Source organism: Eschscholzia californica, unplaced genomic scaffold (assembly GCF_041429995.1).
Source record: "Eschscholzia californica isolate CP2 unplaced genomic scaffold, dmEscCali1.0.p SCAF_5, whole genome shotgun sequence".
In the NCBI taxonomy this organism is placed as follows: domain Eukaryota; kingdom Viridiplantae; phylum Streptophyta; class Magnoliopsida; order Ranunculales; family Papaveraceae; genus Eschscholzia; species Eschscholzia californica.
Genome location: NW_028238472.1, coordinates 26271566 through 26277565, shown reverse-complemented (window position 1 = coordinate 26277565; position 6000 = coordinate 26271566). Strand labels below are relative to the sequence as shown.

Here is a 6000-nt window from a genome sequence, read left to right as displayed (position 1 = left end):
CCACTTGACGGTGTCACTGTCTGTTGAATGCTCTTAGTCTAAAATACACCCTGGTCATTTTTAGCACATTATTTGTGTTTTTTATTCTGTGTTACTACTAGAAAATGCAATATAAATTATAAAAAGTTCCTCGATGTTTTTCAGGGAAGTCGGTGTCCATTTGAAAGACTGGGCTTTCTCGTTTTGCTCAAAAAAGGGGGTTTGTAGTCTAGCTTTCCTCTTTCACTTTGTTCTTGCTTTGGATAAGGATGATCTTTTTTAATGAAAAGTTGGTGAAGGTTTATGCATTTTCTCTGCGAGGTATCTTCGTGATGGAATAGCCACTCCTATTCTTCTTGTAATCCTGTGTTTTTCCCGAGGTAAATTGTGCTATTAACTTTTGTGTGTTGCATGTGAAGTTTTAGTGATTTTCTATGCCATCTTGTTCCTTTCCAAGGCTAACATGTTTGGTCTTCCGCTGTGTTAGGTATCGGTACGAAGGACAACTGCTGTCTTGTTTTCTGCCTGGGGTATCGTTCGAGTTTGCCTCTAAACTTTTGTTTTTTTCCAGTAATTGACAGGTTTCCATTTAAAAAACGTTTTTGTCTTTCGATTTTCTTCTTGCTAGAGGAATAACATGCTCCTTTGATTTTCCTAGCCAACTTTGATCTGGCTTTACTCCAAGGAGATCTGACTTGGTTTGCGGTCAAGAGGGTTTTCCAATTCACATAGGTTGTACTACATTCTTCTTCCCTATTGTTTGTCTATCCTTCTCTACAAGGGTTTATCACTTTATCTATTTTGATCAATGACATTTTTATCCATGTTATACTTTCAGAATTGTGATATCCATAACCAACTGTTTGTCTTCCTCTCATTTGCCTGGGAAGATAGTACCATTGAATTTCTTTTGCTTTATAGCTTGTCGTATTTTAAGATCGTTGATTCCCTTCGCCGTCTTCTTTTTTGTTATTTGTTGGTTTATCGAAGTCCTCAGAGGAGAAATGTTCTTTGAAGAAAGTTTTGTCTACGGAGTTTCATCCTAAATTGCCTCTAAAATTCTTTCATTCTTGATGACTAAAACGTTCTATCCTTTTGTTGGAGAAACTAAAACTGAAGCATGCAAACTTCAATTGATTTCCCAAGAATCTTCGAATTTGACTTACTCCAAGGAGATTTCATTTGGTTTTCTCGTAGGGGGTTTCAGATTTTTCATCAACCTTGCAGAATTTTTCTTCTATTGTTCCATGTGAGTCTACTTCCTTATTTTTGTTTATGAGACTGTTAGTTATTCATATATATAAGGGGTGGGTACATTGATTACATTTTCAGGAAGCTGCACTTGTGGTGTTCTTCGAGGCCTGGGTTCTTTTTTTTTTTTTTTTTTTTCTGTGAAGGGGTTTTCTGATTGAACTTCTCTCTTTCAGTTTGTTTTTCTTTCTTCACAAGGTGGTCTTCTTCAATTGAAAGATATAATTTATTTTTGTTTCTCCTTTTCAGGGATGTCGATGGTTAGGCCTATTGTGCCATAGTTCATTGGTTTTCGAGGAGGGTTTACCAAATACATTTTCTTGATTGATGAAATTTGATTTATCAAATACTTTTCAATAATATGTAAATAATATCCATGGATTGTTGTTTGTGAAAGAGTACTACTAAATTTCCTTTTTGGTCCCTAGCTTGCCATATTTCAAGAATTATGCTATGTCTTCTCATTACCTAAATTATATAGTCGGCAGACCTCGTGTTATCTGATGGTTTCAAGGACGAGGAGTGTCTACTGGACACGGTTTCTTGGGAGGGGCTTCTCTATCTGGGGTTCCTTTTGAGTCTGCCTCTAAAGTTCCTTCTAAACGAGGTGTTCTATTTTCTTCACTTGCTGATTCGATTTTTATTCTTGTTAAAGGAATAACAATTTAAGCTGGAAATTTCTTTTGATATTTCCAGGGGTCTTTAAAATGGACTTGCTACAAGGAGTTGTGACTTGGCTTGTCGTCAAGGGGTTCCCGAAGACCAAGGAGTTGTGACCTATTACGAGGAGTTGTCCCATATTGTTATCTTCTACTTAGAGACCTGTTGCCCGTGTCCTTGTTTGTGTTATTTGCCTGTTTGGAGGATTATTGGGGTTTTAACTTTTAAGGAGACGTTAATTCGTGTTTTTGGATGGTATTGTCCTATCGAGTTCCATTTGTGCTCTAAAATTCTGACTGTTACGATAACTAATGAGTTGTTTGTGTTGAGAAAGAGTTTTCTGCTTTCTAACGTGCTTGCTGCTTGAATCTTATCCCCCGATGAATTATTAAAGCATGCAAAATTCATTTTTTGCTCAGGGATGTGAGAGTTGGACTTGCGCTAGGGCATCAGTTTCTTGCTTTGTGAACCGAGGTTTTTTTTTTGTTATCTTCAATTGTACCATAGAAATCTTCTTCCTTACTGTTGATTTTGGGATGGTGTAGTTATGCAAATACAGAAATGGTGAATCTATTTAATCCTTCTTCAGAAACCTGCAGTACTCGAGTATTTTCTTCTGTCCAAGCGGTGCTCTTTTAGAGGGTGGGGTTATTTTTTTTCTCGAAAATTCCTTGTCTGATCTTACTTTTTATTTCAGATCCTTTTTTTCTTTCTTTAGTATGGTTCTTGAATTGGAAGACATAATATTTTTCTTTCTTAACAGGGGTCTTGTGACGGGAGTATCCTATTCTGCAATGTTAATGTTGGGGAGGCAATGGGTTACAATTTACAAAACATTCAATTGCAAAATTCTCGTTTGAGTTGATCTGTTTGCGAGGAGGACGGTGGTCGACTTAGTCAAGTTAACCGTGTGAAGGCCTCTTCTTCAATTGCCCTTATTCATGTGATGTTTCCCTGGGATTTGCAACTTCCACAAACTCCAACTCGACATCATTTACTTTCCTCCAGAGGCGGTTTTCCTAATTTATAAGTTCTTCTTCGTAGGGGTGTTACTTCCTAAATCCGAATTACTTATTTAAACACTTCTTTCAGTATCTGTAGTATTGAAAATCTGGTTCCGTTCTTCTATCACGCCCTTTCGGAGAAATAGTACCTGAAAATTCTTTTATTCTCTTGCATTCTCTAGCTAGCACAGATTGAGAAATTTGCTTTACGTTTTTTTTTAACATGTTGCCTTGACCCGTTTCTAATTGTTGGCATTTTATAGCAAATCATGTTTATGCAGAGAGCTACTGTGTCTTCTTCGAAAGGGAATCTGTCTCAAGTTTCAATTCACTAAGGGGTCTTTTGGCCCAAGTTTTATTGAATATAAAGCATTCGGTGTTGTTTAGGTTTCTTTATTTACATGTTTTGGACTTCGTTCATCTTGGTAGGTTGTTTTATAGGGCTTTGATACATGTGGAGTCTTGGTTCTTTGAAGGGGGTTTTCTATTTCAAGCTGAACCTTCGTATTCTAGGGAGTCATTTCCAGCATTCATCTTGATCCTTCATATTTTAGGAGTAGAAACTGCTCCGAAACATGACTCAGCCTATCAGGAGGGAGTTTTCTATATAAGTTGGTTGTTGAAATTTGTTAATTCGTCTTTGTTTATGCTTACTCAAGGTGAATGTAAACAATTTTCACTTCATTTTGGATTTGCATTACAGTGGTTGCTGATGTCCATACTCCATACTAACCTTAAGCTAGAAAGAGAAACATTTGGAGCTCCTGTGACCTCCTATTTATGGGTTCTGCCAATCTCGTTGAGTTATGTTCTCATTTCTTAGAGAGTTTGTATGTTTTCGGTAGATTTTAGTCTTAGATTGGAAACCTTAAACCCTTGAATTTTTTCTTTTGTGCCGTATAGCTATTTTCAGTGCTATTTTATGTGTGTTTCCTTCTACTTTCAGGGCACGCAATTTGGACAACCACAATCAATATTTGGCTCATGTCTTGAGGGGAAAAGAACATCTGGATATCTCTTCTTGATTTGATGTTCGTATGTGTCCTGTAATTGTGTATGTTGAGTTATGTTATTGGTTGGCGAAGATAAGGCTCGATGGCTTTCTTAAGTTTTTGTCTCCGCTTCGAAGTTATATGCTGCCTAGTGAACCTTTTTTTGTGGATTTTTGATGTGATGAGTATTTGCAGGATTGTATTCATTTTTAGCGGGATAATGACTTGCGCCAGGTTCTTTAACCTCGTCTCTATCTTGGTTTCATTTTCTGTCAAATACAATAATGTTTAATCTTATTTAATTTTTCTCAAGAATCTGGAACGTTCGATATTCAGATTCCCATGTATACTTGTGGAGCAGTATCATCAAAAATATTGAACCTTCTGTGGAGCAGGGCCATGTAAATTTCTTTTGTCCAGTCAGTTTGCAATCGTAATTGTTCCGACATGTGTATTTAGGTTACCTGATTGATTGCACCTTGTTTCTAAGTTTTATGCTAATTAAAGGTCTAGTTTTATTGGATTGGTGTATCGTGATTCTGTCAGTATTTGGAGGCTTGTTGCTTATCCAGTTTTAGCGGGAGTTCGTGCTCAGGTCCTTTACTCTTGTTTCCTTTTAATTTTCTGCCTTCTGGAGGTGTCAGACGGTATGTTTTCTGGGGAATGAAGATCTTAATGGAGATGTTAACTAGATCAACATTGACCATTTAAGCTCGGTACAGTAATACAACTTACTGATGGAGTTCGGATATAGTCAACTTGATCTTATTTTGGTGGCGTGTCGTCTGTTGGATGCTCCTCATCTAAGATATACCTTGGCACTATAGATACTATACTTTTCGAATCCTTTATGGTGCTTAGTATTTGTGTGTATCATAAGGTACTCACATGCTGGATATTCTGATTTGTTACTCTCGTCATTGACTGCTTCAAATCCTGATTGAAAAAACTGTTTTGGATGAAATGTTTATTTCGAAACAGTTTTAACATAAATTTTTTGTTTCAGATGTGGTGTACTGTACAGATTGTCTTAGTATAATATGAGGCTGGATTTTCGTTCTTGGTCGGTTGGTTGCTTCTGCAGTTCTGATATTTATGCAATTTTGAAACTTCAATTGTCATTCGAATCAATTATACATTGAATTCAACTGCACACTGAATTGAGTTTGTTTTCTGCTTTTGCAGATCTGTTTCGTTTTTTTAGCTGGCATTTTCGTTATGGGACGGCTAGTATTGTTCTGTACACCGAATTGAGTTTGTATGTGTTCTTACCAAGGAATGAAATTTCGGTTTTGGTGGAAACTTCGGTCGGTCCAAAAGTGGAAACCTTTCGTAGAAATGTTTCGGTCAGTATGGAAATCTTACAAATCTACAGAAATGATAGAAATATGATGCAATTATGTATAACAAGATTATTAAACCATAATGAAGCATAAAAATGATGTTTAACATTATCTATTAGTTTGAGGGAGTATTAACAATTACACAGTTACTTCTGGGGGTAAATTGAATAATATTTTGGCTATAACACCCAAAAGATAACATTCTTACTGATAATAATTAACTAACTATGTTAGTTTGAGAAGGTATCGTCAATTACACAGTTATATTAGAGGTGTTACTAAGATAAAATCAATTTAGGCAGTTAAGTCAAGGCGTAAATCATTCAAGTAGATTTAAGACCATGGAAAACATAACATAAAAATCAAGAAAGATCTAAGAGAAATGAAGATGAAAAAGACGAAGAAATGGATATGTTTCTAGTATTAGTTTCTCCGGTTTTTTTGCTAGATTTCTACTATGTCGGTCGAAATTTCCATCATGTCGGTGGAAATTTCGAAATTTCCCACAACTTCGGTGGAAATTCGATCATGTCGGTGGAAACTATGCAGGAAATAGTTGTAAGTGTTATTTCGTGCACCTAATCTCATTTTAGGAAACGTTTCGCGAAATTTCGGTGAAATTTCGGGAAGTTTCATTCCTTGGTTCTTACAATCGTGTATTGAGGTTACCTTATGGGTTGCACTCTGTTTCTAAGTTGTATGCTGATTAATTGTCTGGTTTTAGTGGATGTGTAAATGGTGATGTTATCAGTATTTGCAGTTCTTGTTCCT

The 6000-nt window shown here is 36.3% G+C and overlaps 2 long non-coding RNA genes across 2 annotated transcripts; both read left to right on the top strand.

Moving 5' to 3' along the window:
• The first annotated feature begins 1533 nt into the window (after nucleotides 1-1533).
• Nucleotides 1534-3041, top strand: LOC147538014 (uncharacterized). The gene is made up of 3 exons (XR_015225988.1): nucleotides 1534-1837; nucleotides 1927-2532; nucleotides 2654-3041. It is a non-coding gene; the product is annotated as an uncharacterized LOC147538014 (long non-coding RNA).
• A 1596-nt stretch (nucleotides 3042-4637) lies between these two features.
• Nucleotides 4638-5146, top strand: LOC147538013 (uncharacterized). The gene is made up of 3 exons (XR_015225210.1): nucleotides 4638-4766; nucleotides 4893-4949; nucleotides 5072-5146. It is a non-coding gene; the product is annotated as an uncharacterized LOC147538013 (long non-coding RNA).
• Nucleotides 5147-6000: the final 854 nt, after the last annotated feature.